The sequence below is a fragment of the Tursiops truncatus genome, chromosome 5 (assembly GCF_011762595.2).
Source record: "Tursiops truncatus isolate mTurTru1 chromosome 5, mTurTru1.mat.Y, whole genome shotgun sequence".
NCBI lineage: Eukaryota > Metazoa > Chordata > Mammalia > Artiodactyla > Delphinidae > Tursiops > Tursiops truncatus.
The window spans coordinates 131,022,639-131,039,669 of NC_047038.1; the positions used below are offsets into that span (position 1 = coordinate 131,022,639).

The 17,031-nt window shown below is 40.1% G+C and overlaps 1 long non-coding RNA gene across 6 annotated transcripts in view; it reads left to right on the forward strand.

The window, feature by feature from the left end:
- LOC109548529 (uncharacterized) overlaps positions 1 to 16,066 on the forward strand; it is a 146,443-nt gene extending 130,377 nt beyond the window's left edge. Inside the window, exons 8-10 of one of the 6 annotated variants that reach the window (XR_012332189.1) lie at positions 1,399 to 6,596; positions 7,658 to 7,738; positions 8,395 to 16,062. This is a non-coding gene — a long non-coding RNA (uncharacterized lncRNA). Of the gene's footprint in view, positions 1 to 1,398; positions 6,597 to 7,657 lie in introns of all 6 variants that reach the window. The other 5 variants (XR_012332190.1, XR_012332188.1, XR_002174618.3 and 2 more) reach the window with 5 other exon arrangements.
- The last annotated feature ends 965 nt before the right edge of the window (positions 16,067 to 17,031 follow it).

A 17,031-nucleotide genomic window follows, 5' to 3' on the forward strand; every position in this document is an offset into this window, starting at 1 on the left:
CCCCAGGCAAGAACAATACGTGGAATTTCAAAGTCACGGCGATGAAATATACTACTGATTAATATAGACTAATAAAAAAGAGTTTCATTTTGAGATTAAAAAGTATGTGGAGTTTATAAAAACTTACCAGAAGTATTCCTGTCCCTGAGAAAGGCTAGGAAGAAACCCATGAGTCTGGTTCAGACAGAGGCTTCAGTGTCTTGGGTCAGGACGGGCCGGGCCACATCTGTTAATAAACATTTCACTGAACTCGACTAGTCCATGAAAACACAGACGTGTCCTTGTGCCCCTTCATTAACCAAAGTTTAGTAATCTCCTAGTTGGAGTTTTAATTAGTATTTGTCCAAGGAGAATCTGTACCCCTAAAGGGAAAACAAAAGCCCTTCTGAAGAATCAAGAAGGAAACAGGAAACAGTATGAATGCAATTCAGTTATTTACTTTTTCTATCACACCCTTCTGCAAATACCATTATACATACAGCTCTCAGCAAGCAGAGACGGCCCTCAGCTGACGCTCGCTGGGGGTTCAGCAGGTGGTTTATAGGAGTGAGTGCGGGAGCACAGGTCAACTTCTATAGGCTTCTTTAAGGATAATGTAGGCTGAACAATTAACTCGACAACCACTTGGGACTTTACAACTAGTTGTCAGCTTGTCTTGTTTTTTATTGTTGCATTTGAAGCAACCCTTTTGCTGTTTAATTCACCAGGAGGTCTCATTCCTTTACTTTCTCTTATTCATTTTTTTTTACCTTAAAAGCATTAATGAATAAATTAATTAAGGAGTGAGAGCAGCACTTATAGAATGACTTTAGCAATTTTAAATGTTCCCACACTGAGACCTTTGAATGGAGGGAGTTATTATAAGGGGCTGCTAAATTCTTATGTCCAGTGTATAAAAGTTTGTGATCTCTCCCAAAATGCCAGAAAGACTACATTAAGGTCAAAAAAGCAGGGGAAACTTGAGGCCTTCTCACAGAACACATTCCATCGGGTTCTAAGTCAGCCTCTTCACTCCTCAGTAATACTTCCATGACCGGAATACCCGGCAAGTTAGGAGTGGAAGGATTCTTCCCCAATCTGATAAAAGGCATTGTAAAAATCTAGAGCAATCATTATACTTAAAGGTGAAATACTGAATGCTTTTCCCCTAAGGCAATCCAGCCACTTTGGACGTTATACTGGAAGTTCTAGCCAGTGGAGGATGTGCCCTTCATAATATTTGCACATAGAAATTTCCTTCTTTTGCTCGAGCTTTCCAGCATCGAGAGACACGCTACTTCTGGAGGTATTCCGTCCCATGTTTGTAGAGTTCTGACTGTTAGAAAAGATGAAATTATATTACAGCAAATTTGGCTTACCTGAAATTTCTTCCAACAGAGTTTATTTTTATCCTTTCAGGCACATTGAACATTTCTACTTCTTCCACCTGGAGCAGTTGGGATATCTGAGGACAGCTACCATTCCATCTGAGACTTCAGTTTGCTAGTTCTTTTCCCTGCATTTGCTCTCCTTCCTGAATTCAAATCCCCTCAGAATCCTGGTTGTGTTCATTTAAATCATTTCTAGTTTGTCAAGGGTCCATCTAGGAAGTGTGATGCCCAGGGGTTTTGCATCTACAGGGCTTCAGCGCTGTACACAGTAGAACAGGAATATTGCCTCTGCATTCTAGGTAATGATCTTTCCATAAACAGAAACATCATCCTTACTACGAGCTAACATTCCCAAGTCTCTTTTACACCTGCTGCAGATAAACCAGACCTTCCGTATGCTGCACTAGTGAAGACAATTTCTTTGAAAATAGGTGTAAGTCTTTACATCTCTTTCTCTTAATTTCCATTTTATTAGTTCTCACACAACGTCACGGCCATCTATTTCTGTCGTAAAATGTATACTACAGCTTTGTGTCTTTCACAAAATTGATAATCATATTGTTTTCTCTGTCTAGTTGCTGGTAACACTCTTGAAAAGCATGGGCTGAAGATAGCACTTGAAATCTGCAAAATGATTTAAATTTATTAATCAATTTTTGCGGTACGCGGGCCTCTCACTGTTGTGGCCTCTCCCGTTGCGGAGCACAGGCTCCAGACGCGCAGGTTCAGCAGCCATGGCTCACGGGCCCAGCTGCTCCGCGGCATGTGGGATCTTCCCGGACCGGGGCACGAACCCGTATCCCCTGCATCGGCAAGCGGACTCTCAACCACTGCGCCACCAGGGACGCCCAACATTCTTTGGTTATGTTGTTCAACTAACTATTAATCCTCATACCCACATTGCCATCCACTTAAGCTTCTCTATTTAATCAGATCATTATGAGGACGCTGTCAAGGACTTGCTGACAGCCATTATGTTCTTTTTTTTTTTAATCATTATTTGTTTTATTTATTTATTTATTTTTATTAAAAAAATTTTTTGGTCACACTGCGCAGCATGCGGGAATCTTAGTTCCCCGACCAGGGACTGAAATCATACCCGCTACGGTGGAAGCGCAGAGTCTTAACCACTGGACTGCCAAGGAAGTCCCTATGGTCTTCTGCTGATGACTCTAAATTAACTCTGGGAAATCAGTTTGGTCCAAGACCATTGTCCTTGATGATACCCTGTGGTCTCGACGACCAGAGTTTTCTCTTCGGGGGTTTGCCAATTGCTCCCTTTAATAGTGAACCCTCTCTGGAGATGAGATACTTCCAGCTGCTGATTAGGGACCTGGAAACCTTGGACCTCCTAAACTATGGTGAGGATATAGGAAGGCGAGCAAACTATGACATTTTTTTCAGAGTAGAGAATTTCCGGTAGTTTGGTTTTTCTCAGAGTGTTTAAGTTGTCTTCTGGACTTGGACCCTAAAGAGATTATTTGGTTCTGTGAACCTCTGAGTTTCATTTCAAGGAAAATCCTACTTTAACATGTGGTGCAGATAAGATATATAAATATTAGGGATGTGTTTATAACCTCATTACTCTGAAAGTTACACAGAGCAAGGGCAAATTTTCTTTAGGTAGGACTTTGTTTTTAATTAGCATTTTATATTAAGCTTTAAAATTCTAAAGGTTCAAAAGGGAACATACACAAGGTCTTCCTCTCATCCCTATTTTTTAGCCGTTTACTTATCTTCACTAAAGACAACCAACTTCACTGGGGGGGCTGTGATTTCAGAGATATTTTATGCATATACAATCAAATATGCAAAAATACTCTGCTTTACTTTTAATACAAATGATAGACTACTACATATATTTTTCTGTACTTCGATTTTTTCCATTTCATATATCTTGGAGATTATTCTAAGATATAATTTTTTTAGATAAAGTTGTGAGGGTTTGTTCTTTTATTTTTATTTTTAAAATTATTTTAAATTCTTGATAATTGAGAAATTAAAACATGTACACAAACAGATTCCAATTTACCCACTATCCAACTTCAACAATTATCAACTCAAGGTCAGTTATCGACTCAAACCAATTATCAACTCAAGGCTGACCACTCCTTATCATTTTTTAAGAATAGTTACAATTAACATACAGTATTATATTCGTTTCAAGTGTACAACGTCGTGATTCAATATTTTTATACTTTATAACATAATCACCACAAAAAGTCCAGTTATCATCCGTCACCATACAAAGTTGTTACGATATTATTGACTATATTTCCTTATGTATACATTACATCCCTGTGACTTATTTATTATATAACTGGAGGTTTTTAACTCTTAATTACCATTCACCTGTTTCATCTGTCCCCACCCACCCCCTCTGGCAACCACCAGTTAATTCTCTGTATCTATGAGTCTGTTTCTGTTTCATTGTTTGTTTGTTTTCCAGATTCCACATATAAGTGAAATCATAGGGTATTTATCTTTCTCTGTCTGACTTACTTCACTTAGCATAATAGAGGGTTTGTTACTTTAAAATGCCTTATTTAAAGTAAGCTTTTCCCTTGCTGTAGTTATTTGTTTTTATTTTAATATTAATATATTATTCAATATCACATAATTTTAAAGTTAAAATATTTTAAAAGTTAACATAGACCACTAGATGGCGCTGTCATCACAAAGAAATGAAAAATATACATAGTATTTTTAAAATAATTTGCACACTGTAAGGAAAAAACCCAACTACTATAAAACTGTACAAAGCAAAAAGTATAGGCTAAATTTCTAAGTACTATTCTCCAAAGGCAGTCAATGATAACATGGAAACTCTTCTCTCTTCCCGGTTATTTTATCCATACTTGTATATCTATATCTATATATTAATTTCTCAATTATCTATATATTCTTTAATAAAAAATCTCATACACACGTTGTTATTTGGAAACTTACTTTTTTAAACCTAATAATATATCATGGAGTTTTTTCCATGCCAGTACATATAATTAATTTCATTCTTCAGTAAAATGTGTCGAGAAAATTGTTTTCAAGGATCAGAATATTATAAAAGGTTACAATGATATTTTAGTTGTATAATTATTATACTTATTTCATGAGATGTTATTTGTTATAATTGAGTTCATTGCTCATAATAGACATTTAGGCCGTTTCTGAATTTTTGCTTTTCCAAACAATAGTGCAGAAAACACCCTTGCGCGTTTATCCTGGCGCGCGGGCTGTAGAAGTCCACGTTGACGTCATTTTCTCTTGGAAGCTTAGAGGCACGATCTCCTTGACTTGAAGCTTCTAGCCTTGCTGTTGAGCAGTCAAACGTGCCATTCTTATTCCTGATTCCATGTAAACCCTCGGAATCTGATCTGTTCTCTCTGCCCATCCCACTCCCTTTCTCGGCTTTAGGGACCATGTCTTCTGAACACTCTTGACCATGTCCCTGGGTGCCATTCTTTTCTTCCAAACATTGTTTTGGGCCCTCAGTGAGCCCCTTCAGTCCTTCTTCCTAGAAAATGTTCTTGATTAGTTCTTTGATAATTTCCTCCCCTCCATTTTCTTTCAAGAATTCCTATTATTCAGATTAATAATCCTATCAGAGTCTACATTGTAAAAAATATTGCTCTCTTCTATTTTTTTTATCTTTGTCTCTTTGTTCTATTCCTGCTTCATGTCCTCAACTTTATTTTCTAACCCTCTGGCTTTTTATTTCTGCAGTCGTATCTCTTTTTAAAAATGTATTAATTCTTATGTGCCGTATAATAGATGAGACTGTGGATGAAAATGAGGTGAATCAAGCCGCAGCACTAAAATAAGGCTCAGATTCATGCTTTAGTCATTCGTGATGCTTTATGAGACCAGGTGTGGCATAACGGAGAGGGCGCTGGCTTAGGGGTCAGGAGGTTTACATTCCTATGCCAGGTAAGCCAATAATTAGTGGTGTCAGTGCATCTCTGGGTCTCATTCCTCATTTATTCGTTAATTTATTCAGCAGATATTGTACTCAACTATTACTATGAGTCAGGCACCAGGTTGTAAGAAGAGAATGTTGAACCAGACGGTGTCTGAGGTGTTTTCCTCCCTCTGAAATTCCAAAGCCCTTGGATTCTAAGCCCCTTGGATTCTACCTCTTAGCTGGTTCCTTCCTTTCTTTCCCTACTTTCACCACCTGAGGTCAGGACCTTACCTTCTATTGAATAAATTTCTGCAGCATCTCTTTGCTGGTTTTTTGATGTCACAGTAGGAAAGACTAGGGAAGGAGGAGAGGAAGCAGGGCACACGGCATGATTCAGTGAGCCTGTGGGATTTTGGAGTTTTCTAGTCTCACCCCATATTGCTGCCGTCAATTTTTACAGATTTTAAATTTTAAAATAAAATTATTTTAAAATAATTTTACAGAGCTTTCTCCTTTTCTAGTGGGGTCACCAACTCTCCTGGTTTACCTGGGACTGTGAGTTTCCTGGGATGGGGGACACTCTGTGCTAAGACGGAGGCAGTCCAGGACAAACCAGGGTGGCGGTCACCCTACCTCTGGATATTCTTTTTTGGTAGCAGCTTTTTCTTTTTTCTTAGTTGCAATCATTGTTTTTTTCCCTCTGCAAATATTAATTATAAGATTTTTTTTAAAGGTTTTTGTTTTTCATAGTATTATGTGTTGTCTCTGCTTCCTTTGAGCTCCTCTGGTTTACTTATTTTAGTCTCTCCTTTGCGTTGGAGGCTTTCCACAAATGTCTTGTAACAGGCTGATCACATTTGTGAGTACTGACTGGATACTCTAGGAGGTGGGTGGGGTCTGTCAGCCGCTGGGTTTACTGTGGGAGGACTGGGGAGGGACCTAGCATATCACCGTGGGATTGCCAAACGTCAGCCTAGAGAGCCCCTTTTTTTTAGGCGGGCCAGTTTTTTGTTTGTTTGTTTGTTTTTTACATCTTTATTGGAGTATAACTGCTCCACAATGGTGTGTTAGCTTCCGCCCCATAACGAAGCGAATCAGCTACACACACACACATGCTCCCATATCTCTTCCCTCCTGCGTCTCCCCCCCCCCCCACCCTCCCTATCGCACCCCTCTAGGTGGTCACAAAGCACCGAGCTGATCTCCCTGTGCTATGCGTAGGCGGGCCAGTTTTCCCAAACAGAAATCCTCCATGTGCTGCTGGGAGTCTGCCCTTCTGGGGGAGCAGGGTTTGGAGCAGAGGACGTAGTAAGCAGAAGTGTCTGGTGAGCAGAAAGTGCTGGTACGCGGGCTTCCGGGACTCACCCGTTCTCAAGTAGGGGCTTCGCTCTCTCTGTTGTGTCTCTGAGACTAAATGCTCTGTAGTTCAAACTTTTCAAGAATGTAAACCTCTCGTCGGCCCCTGTAGCTGGAGGGAGGTTCTTTCCTAGCTGTGTTGGAAGAGGAACAGTTTCTGGAAGTCAAACTGCTCTTTTAAGACCACTTTCATTTAATTCTCCAGATTTCAGCTCCAAACACTTGAATGTCTCCTTGTCTTATTCCAAAAACCTTGCAATGGTGTCCTAGTTATTTCCTGGTTACCTCCTAATGCCTGTCCTTAAGCCCCCTCCCCAAACTAGCTCCCACAAGCCCGGCACAGTCCCAATTCAGGACACTTACGTTTGCTGTGCCGTCTTCCACCAGGTCCCTGCACGGCTGGTCCCTCAGCTCCTTCAGTTTCTGCTCAAACGGCACCTTTTCAGCAAGGGCTTTCCAGATCCCCATACGTTAAGGCACACTCCCCAGATCACGACTACCTACCTGTGTTCTGACCTTTTTCCACAGCCCTTGTGACATTATATATATATATATATATATATATATATATATATATATATATAATATTATATTATATATTATATTTAATTATATAAATAATTATATATTATAATAATTATATATATATATAAATTAGAATATAAACTCCCTATTAGAAGCATTAGAAGATTAGCTTCATGAGGACAGGCCTTTTGGCCTCCTTATTTCACACTTTTCAGGAGTGCTTGGAGCGCTTGGCAAACAGAATGGTCTGCGTTTCATGTCTGCCCTGCATTTGCACTTTTCCTAGCAGCTGGCGCCTCGACTCCTGGGTCTTTCCAGAGCAAAGCAAATAGGCTTGACTCTTCCTAGCTGCCCCACTTCCACCTGCTGCTTCCCACAGGCACTGAATTTTTAGACGTCTCTGGTCTAACTCAGTTGCCACTTTCTTGCCTGCCTTTTGATTCTAAAAGTTTGTGACCTCTTTGGTCTTTTGTTGTCTCATTTCATGCTCTCTTTGTCTTTACAGATGTCATGAAAAATCCTCCCCTGTAATTTTCGTAGGGGTCTGGGAAAGGATGGAGAAAGTCATGTGTTCAGCTCGTGGAATGTAAGCAGAAATCCTAAAGCATTGCTTTACCTATTCTGGCTACATGTATGTGCTGTCTTGTGAAGCACCTGCTTATGCATTTTGCTCAATTTTCTTTAGGGCTGCTCTTCTTCTGCGGCTTGGTTGTGATTTCTTTTGTAAATTAAGAATATGAGCTCTCTGGCTTTTGTGCTGCAAAAATTTTCCTCAGAAGGTTGTTTAGTTTGGACTTTGCATGACTGTGTGCTTGCTGTTTCAGGAAATTGTGTTCGATCACATCTTTTCCTATGTATCAGTTGTCTTCATTCTTTGGTTCCATTTCTGAATTCTCTGGTATGTTTGATCTGCTTGTGTTTGTTTGTTTTATGTATAGCTTTGTTGTTTGCAATAAGCACGTAAAGTTTACAAGAATAGTACGAAAAACTCCCCAAATATTTATATTCTACCACATTTGCTTTATCTTTCTATTATGGGTATTGTTATTTTCTGAACCATTTGAGAGTAAGTTGTACACACAAAGACTCTTTACTGCTGAATATTTCACTGTGTATTTCCTAAACCTTAAATAGCCTCACTGTGGTCATCAAAAGAAGGAAATTAGTATGGATTTAATGCCTCCATCTTGAGTTAAGACCTTATTCAAATTTTGCCTATTTTCCTAATAATTTACTTTATAGCAATAAGGAACAAGGAAAAGAAGTCCCCTGCCCAGGATCTACCCAGGAATGTGCTCTGCTAGATGTCATCCCCTCTTAGTCAATAATCTGAAGCAAGCCCTTAGCCGTTTTTGTGTTTTATGATTTGACACTTTGAAGAGTACATTTTCTCTGTTGAGGTTTGTTTGACCTTACCTCGAGATTAGACACAGTTTATGCTTTTTGGGTTGGAACACGGAGTAATGTTGAATCCTTCATAGTGATATTAACATTGATCATTTCGTTAACGTAGTGTCTGACAGGTTCTCCACTGGAAGGAGATTTTGAGACTATATAAATACCTTGTTTTTTATTACGGTAGAGAGTCTAGAGACAGCCACCACCAAATCCTCCTGTACCACGTTGCATGCTGCTTCTCACATCAAGAGGTAGAATCTCATTTTCCTCCCTTGAATCTGAGCTGGCAGTGACGAACGGCTTCACCAATAGAATGAGGTGGAAAGGATGTTCTGGTGTCGCAGAGGCTAAATCGCAAGTAGCTTCCCAGCCTCCACGTGGATGTCTTGAAAGCATTGCTCCCTGGCTATCGCCTCTTAGAGCTCAGCTATCGTGCTGTGAGAGGCCCAGGTTATGTGGAGAGGTTCTGTGCAGGTGCCCAGGGTCACAGTTCTAGCTGAGCTCCCAGCTCCCAGTCAGCATCATTTATAAGTGAGCTAGTTTAGGGGTTCAGTCCACACGACGACTCCAACACCAGATGCCATCTGACTGCAGCCATGTGAGTGACCCTGAGTAAGAACAAGATAGCTGGGCCCTGACAAGCCACAGGGCTATGAGAGGTAATAATAATTTTTTGTCTTAAGCCTCTAAGTTTAGGTTGATTTGTTGCACGGTAATAGGTACATACAACAACAGTTAGCTGGAACTGGGTTTCTGCTGTAATAAAGACCTAAAACTTGCGGCATTGGCCTTGGGACCAGGCAGCAAGCAAATACTGGAAGGCCCTTGAGGACACAGCGAAATCTGAGGGACAGTTAGGGAATGATTATTGGAAGCTGGAGAAGTAAGGACTCTTGCTATGTAGTCTCAGAAAGTTTGGCAATAATGTTGCCTCCAGAAATGTGGCAGGTGGAAATGAGCTAATGGATTTGGCCAAGGAGATTCCATGTAGGATGTTGAAAGTCCCTCCTGTTTCTTGCAGCTACATATGCTAAAAGTAAAGGATAGAGAGAATTAAACTAAAAAGGGGTGCTCTTAAGTTTGGGGACAGTTCCCCGGGGAATTAAGTTTTCTCAAGATAAGAAAGGGCCTCTGGGTAAAGACCAAATCGAGGACATTAATAGTAACACTGATGTCAAGGTTAAAACATAGTTAAGGGTGCAGCTGTAATCCCCATCGCTGAGTCGTCAGAAAGACTTGAGGGTGTGCCTTGCAGACCCAGTGAGGTGGACAGGAGCTTCTAAGAATCTCAAGGACATTTTCCCACAGTGACCTGACTCTCAGGCCAAGGTAGAGAAGTAGGTGCTTCCCAAAGAGCTTTAGTTGTGGCCTTTGTATAAAGGAGTGAACCCTAATTAGAGTAGTGGGGAGCATGTTAAGTTTTTAAGACGCATTTTTAGAAGCACCGTCTGCTTGGATTGAAAGGACAGGAGTAGTTCAAGGTGAAAAGGGCCTCAAGAGTCCCCAGCCGATTCAGGCAGGATACATTTTGAGAAAACTACTCAGCCATTAAACATGGATCATTTCTTATAGAAAAGGAAGATTGGCTCACAATGAAGAGCAGAGAGTCCAGAGGCTAGAAACAAAAGTCATGGAGAACCACTGCCACAGAGAAGGCTGGCCCCAGACAAGGAACTAGTGACACCTGCCTGCCACAGTTTCAGAACCGCTTCGGTCTAGGGACTGCACTGTGCCTCCTGACTAGTTCATTCACGCCCATCCGGTTGTTTCTCGTGAGAATATTTATTTTGATTTTCCTATTCCTGTATCACCACTACATGTAGGGTTTGTGCTGTGTTGGGGGGAGGGGGAGATAACTTGTCTCTTTAGTTCACAGGTCTCCAGACTGAGGGGAACCATACTTGAAGACCTTTGTAGGCACAACTCAGAGATACTGCAGGTTCAGTTACAGACGGCCACAGCTAAGCAAATAGTGCAATAAAGCAGGTCACATGATTTTTTGGTTTCCTAGTGGATATAAAAGTTATGTTTAAAAGTTATGTTTAAGCAATAGCATTATGTCTAAAAAAAAAAACAATGTACATACCTTAATTAAAAATACTTTATTGCTAAAAAATGCCAAAACAATAACAATTGTAACATCAAAAGTCACTGATTGTACATCACCTTAACAAATATAATAATAATGAAAAAGTTTGAAATATTGCAAGAATTACCAAAATGTGACACAGAGACATGAAGTGAGCAAATGCTGCTAGAAAAATGACACCAATAGACTTGCTTGATTCTGGGTTGACACAAACCTTCAATTGGTAAAAAATACAATATCTGTGAAGCTCAGTAAAGCAAAATGCAATAAAATGAGATATGCCTGTACCCAGGAAACTATATAATCTGTATCTGAATGTAAGTTAAATGAGGAGATCCTGGACTTTGAGCTGATGCCATAGTAAAATAAGACTCTAGGGGATCTTGGGAGTGGTGGTGAGTCCATTCTGCACATAAGAAAAATGTAAATTGTGAGGGCTTCCCTGGTGGCGCAGTGGTTGGGAGTCCGCCTGCTGGTGCAGGAGACACGGGTTCGTGCCCCGGTCCGGGAAGATCCCACATGCCGTGGAGCGGCTGGGCCCGTGAGCCATGGCCGCTGAGCCTGCGCGTCCGAAGCCTGTGGTCCGCAACGGGAGAGGCCCCAACAGTGAGAGGCCCGCGTACCGCAAAAAAAAAAAAAGAAAAATGTAAATTGTGGTGATCAGAAGGTGAACTATGGCAAAGAGTATCCAGAAATGTCCCCCATCCATTACTTTCTTTTCGGTGCATATGCTGCTCGTCATATCAGGAGGTGGGGTCGGATTACTCTCTTCTTGAATATGGGCTGGACTCAGTGACCTGTCTGCCCAACAGAATGTGGCAGAAAACTATTCTGGGACTTATGAAGCTATGTTATGAGGTCTTACAATTTCTTCCTGGGTTTCTTAGAATGCTTATTCTTGGAATGCTTCCTTTCAGAACTAATAACCATCCTGTGAAAAATCCAAGCCACACGGAGAGGTGTGGTACAGGTGCTCCAGTTACAGCCCTAGCTAATAGCCAGTATCGGCTGCTAACCATGTGAGTGGACCACCTTGGACATGTATCCCAGATGAACTTCAGCTGATTCTAGCTCCAGCCACTACTGAGCTGTAATCATGGGAAAAATCCCAAACAAGAACCCCCCAGCTAAGCTAAGTCAAGCCACAAAATTATTAGAGGTAATAACTGTTTTAAGCCACTACGTTTTATGGTTGTTTGTGGTGCAGTAAAGTGGAACACTCGTTTTTACACTTTTACTCATTAGTTTTAGCATGCCTGTTTATTTTTGGGAGTACCAAACTGCTCAACACGATTGTATAATACATCGTAGGGTCAGTTTCCCATCATTCCAGAACGAGTGGGTTTGCTATACAGGCTCCACAGTCATTAACTAGACTCAAGAGTCTATCTCAACCTCTTGTAAATGTATCCTGGAATGTTATTGAACTGTTTTGTACCTCAGTTTCCTTATTTATAAAGTATAATAAAAAATACCTAATTTATTTGGTTGTATAGAGGAATTAATGAGATAATGTATGTAAATGGCTTAATAGAGCACCTAGCACTTTATCAGGGCTCAGTAAATGTTAGCTATGATTATTACTCTTCTTTATCAGATTTTTTAGATCTTAATAAAGACATTTAATCTCATTAGAGTGTTATTTCATTAAAGCATTCCCTCTATGAAGTTAATTGATATGTTTTTCTGTCTTTATTATATTGTTAAAATGTCTTTGGACTGCTTTAATGTTTGAAATTATTTAGACTAATATATTAAATAAATGTTAGCTTAGATCTACAATTTTATAGAAAGCCCAAGGACTTAGATGGATTTTGTATTCAGAATCTTCTGTTTCAGACAGGTACTCTGTGTTATATAACACTCTCAGAGGAGGGCTAGGTTATCCAATCTATTAACAGTTATCCAATCTATTAACAGTTCTACAGTAAAACTTATGGCTAAGAGGAATGAAAAATGACTAAACGTAGTCAGGTTTTATTATCAAATGAATCCCAGTCAGATCATGTTTCAGCACCAAATGAGTTATGGAAAAAATTTTCAATTTTCAGAGTTGTTGGATTTTGAAATTGCAAATAAGAGATTGTGGACCAGCACACTTTCTTTGTGTTTGAATTCTTTGTGTGTGTCATGCATCAATAACCTCTCCTTTGGAACCTCCAAAGAATTAGTAATTAGTGGTTGGAGTGCAGAAGTGAATGGACTTGCTCAGGGAGGTACTCAAAGTGACTGGGAAACATCTTGCTGGGTTTCTTAGAACACTCATTAAAAATCGCATGTTTGCATGTTTTCTCATTGGTTTCATTTTTTCATTCCTCATGAGATTTTTTTTTCCAAAATAAGAGAAAACAACTAAAATCAATTGCTGAAGTTTTCTCTTGCAAAACAACAAAAATGCTGCCTAGACAACCTAGTAAGATATAGAGCCAATAATTTGAACAGAGTATCCAAGCCTAAAAAAAAGCTGATTTAGAATATGACCCAAATTCTCCTGGAAAAAAACATAGAGAAGATGGTAAAATGCCAATCTGGTGATTTTTTTTTTAGTAGCACCAACTGTTAACAAAATATAGTCTAATGTATCATTGGGTAGAGGGTTGTAGCATCCAGAAATATTCTTCCTCAAATACTCAGATTTAAAGGTATAGAGTCACAGACCTGTGAATATTCATTGGATATTATTAAAAGGATGGCCAGAGCTTAGGTCCACCTCTAATCTTATGGCTTTGGGGAGAAGTTGGAGAGTATAATTTATGCAGGTAGGTGTGAACAAAGTAGGGGATGATGAAGGGAAGATAACTGATTAGAGAGGTAGAAATGTGATGTATGTTTTCAGTGAATCCACAGAGCTAGAAAAAAGTTACACTTTTTTAACAAGAATAACGATCGTGATCCTTAAATTTTTGATCCCAGAATTTGATAAAATCTATGGATCTTCTCCCCGCATGAGATGTACTGAAGCACATCCACCACATTTTGCACACTATTTTATAGATGATTCACATATTAACTCATCCATTGTCCCTGGATGCCTGGTTTACATACAATCTGCAAATTATCCAAGCTGGGATATAAATCCTAACCTCTCTCTGCTCCAACCTAACAATAGTTTTTAAAAAAATGTAAAAGAAATAAGAAATGGCAGTAGCTTTCATTAATAATGTTTATTATGACTTAATTTTAGAATAGTAGAACATCCTGACTACTTTTGGCTATTGGGAAGGGATTAAGATAATACTTCTTTTAAATTATATTTTTGTATTAAGTTATAGAATTAATATAACATTATAGGCAATTTAAGAGGATGAAAAATTATTTAAGAGGCTTTCTGTGCACACTTGGATGCATTTCCTTTTAGTTTTTTCCTCAATTCAAAAAATAACTATTTCAAAATATATAAAAGACAATATGATGACAAATCTCCAATATCCATCACCTAGTGTGGCAGATATTATTTTTAAAAGATGGCTGGGACAGTATCGTCTATCTCACATGCTATTCTTACAATATGACTTTGCCACTCTACCATCAAAAGCTGGAGTCTATGATCCTTCCACTTGACCTGAGTGGACCAATTGGCTACAGTAGAAGTGAAGTGATGCTGTGTAACTTCTATATGGTAAAAAAAAGAACACAACACTCCTGCTGGTTTCTTTTGGGACCTTGTTCTGAGAGCCTCAGCTACCATGTAAGAAGTCTGTTTTCTCTGAGGTCACCAAGGATAGAAACTACTTGGGAGAGAGAAAGAGAAAGGGTGAGGGAAGGAGAGGAAGAGTCCAGCTCTTCCAGCCCCCATCCTTTTGTATGAAGAACGACCCAGGTAGAGCCACCATCTGACTACAACTGCAGGATGGGCCCTGGATTCAAGGCGACCACCAAATTTGTGAGTAAAATAATGATTGTTATTACTTTAAGACCTTGTTTCTAGATGGTTTGTTAAAAAGCAATAGATAACTTGAACACCTAGATATAAAATTATAAACAGATTTCCGTATCTGTTCATCTAATTTCTTTTCTTTGCAGAAGAATTTTAAAGAAAATCTCAGCCATTGTAATATTTCATCCTTTGCTCATTTTATTTTTGTTTATTTATTTTTCATGCCTTGGTTTAAAATATATTGGTAAATATGATGCTAGCTACAGAAAGGAATTAGCAGCCAGGCTATAGGGAATTGGAGTTAGGCTTTATACATTTTTTTTTTTTAAAAGAAGATGTTGGGGGTAGGAGTTCATTAATTTATTTATTTATTTTTGCTGTGTTGGGTCTTCGTTTCTGTGTGAGGGCTTTCTCTAGTTGTGGCAAGCGGGGGCCACTCTTCATCGCGGTGCGCGGGCCTCTCACTATCGCGGCCTCTCTTGTTGCAGAGCACAGGCTCCAGACGCGCAGGCTCAGTAGTTGTGGCTCACGGGCCTAGTTGCTCCGCGGCATGTGGGATCCTCCCAGACCAGGGCTCGAACCCGTGTCCCCTGCATTAGCAGGCAGATTCTCAACCACTGCACCACCAGGGAAGCCCTATACATTTTTTTAATCTTTTCTCTGCTTAGCTCATTTTATATTCCTAAAAATTAAGGACCATATTCTCCTATAATGTAAAGTGTAATATATATTTACGTAATACGAAGGCCAGTCCATAGTCCATATTAAAAATTCCATTATTCCCAAAATATCTTTTTACATTTATTTTGTTCAAACCAGATCCCGAACAAGATCTACACATTGCATATGATTATTATATCTCTTACATTTATTTTCATATTTAATAACCCCAATTTTAAAAATTGTCATTGACTTTAGAGAAAACCACATTTATATTTAAAAATACTTTAAAACTACAGTGTTTATAAATTTATGCAAAGCACTTCAGTAGTACAATTAATTTTTTTCATGTTGCTTTATAACCTGTGGCTACGGTATATACCACTGAATTACTGCATCTTGGTTTGCTCACTCATTCCCCTAATGCTGGATATTTTAAATTGACTATCTGTTTCTATTCCTTTACTATTTTACTGACTACCATCAAATTCATTAATAAATCTTTTTACTGGACTCTGACTTATTTCTTTAAGACAAACTCTCAGAGATGAAATTATTGAGTGAAAGGTTGTCTAATATTTTTAGGACTTGTCAAAGAGAAATCACACCAGAAACTGTTGAAAATGTCAAGACAGATTTTATTTGAACTACCGCATAAAGTAGAGAGACTTCAGTGTAAAACTGAACTCAGGTCAGAAAACAAGGGCAGCTGGGGATTACAATGGTTAAAGTGAGGGAATCAGTGGATGGAAAATTACTGAAAGAAACTTGATTAGATACCAAGGAGGAGAGGAAGAGAATCTGACTGTGTATCGATAGTGTAGGGGATGAGGAACTTGATTAGATATGAAGGGCAGGGGGTTCTTGCTAAAGTAGGCTCACAGGTCAAGAACCACAAGCCAAGAGTCAGGTCCAGTCAGAAAGATGGCTCAGGAAGGGGTGACCAAGGTGGTGAAGTAGGAAGACACTGAACTCTCCCCCTCCCATAGGCACACCAAAATTATAGCTGTTTACAGAGCAATTATTGATCAGAATGACCTGAATATGAGCAGGAAAGGTTTTCCACAACTAAAGATATAAAGAAGGAACTACAATGAGATGTGTAGGCGGGGTGGAGATGCATGAGAGACAAATCCACTGTTGGATTGGCAACCCACAGACAGGAGGATAATTACAATGGCAGAGGTTGTCCCCAGAAAGCAAGGGGTCTGAGCCCCACATTGGGGTCCCCAGCCCAGGGGTCCTGCACTGGGCAGACAAGCTCCCAGAAAGTTTGGCTTTGAAAGCCAGTGGGGCTTGGATTCAGGAGAGCTGGAGGGCTGTAGGAAAGAGACACTCCACCCTTAAAGGGTGCACACAAAATCTCACATGCTCTGAATTCCAGCCCAGAGACTGTAGTTTGAAAAAACCCTGGGTCAGAGCCGTTTGCTGATCATGGAGAGCCTTCCGCAGATGAAGGAGGCATGTGGGACTCCCCTGGGGACATAGATGCTGGAGGCAGCCATTTTGGGGAGCTTGTTCTACCACGTGGGCAGTGGGGCTGGCACGTGCCATTCTGGAGTCCATTCTCTAGACTGTTAGCACTGGGACCCAGTCAGTTGGCACCCCCCAGGCCAGGACCCCCCAGGCCAAGCAGCCAGGGACCTCAGTCCCAGCCACAAGCAGGTCAGCACCAGCCCTGGGCGCCCCCAGCCTCCCAGCAAGCTGTCCCAGGACATGACACTGGCCCCCAGTGGGCTGGCGTCACCCCCAGGAGACTCGGGCTCCATGGCCAACCATGCTGGGACCCCAAGCTGAACATAAACAAGAAAAAAGAATTTTAAAAATGAGGATATTTTAAGAGATGTCTGGGGCA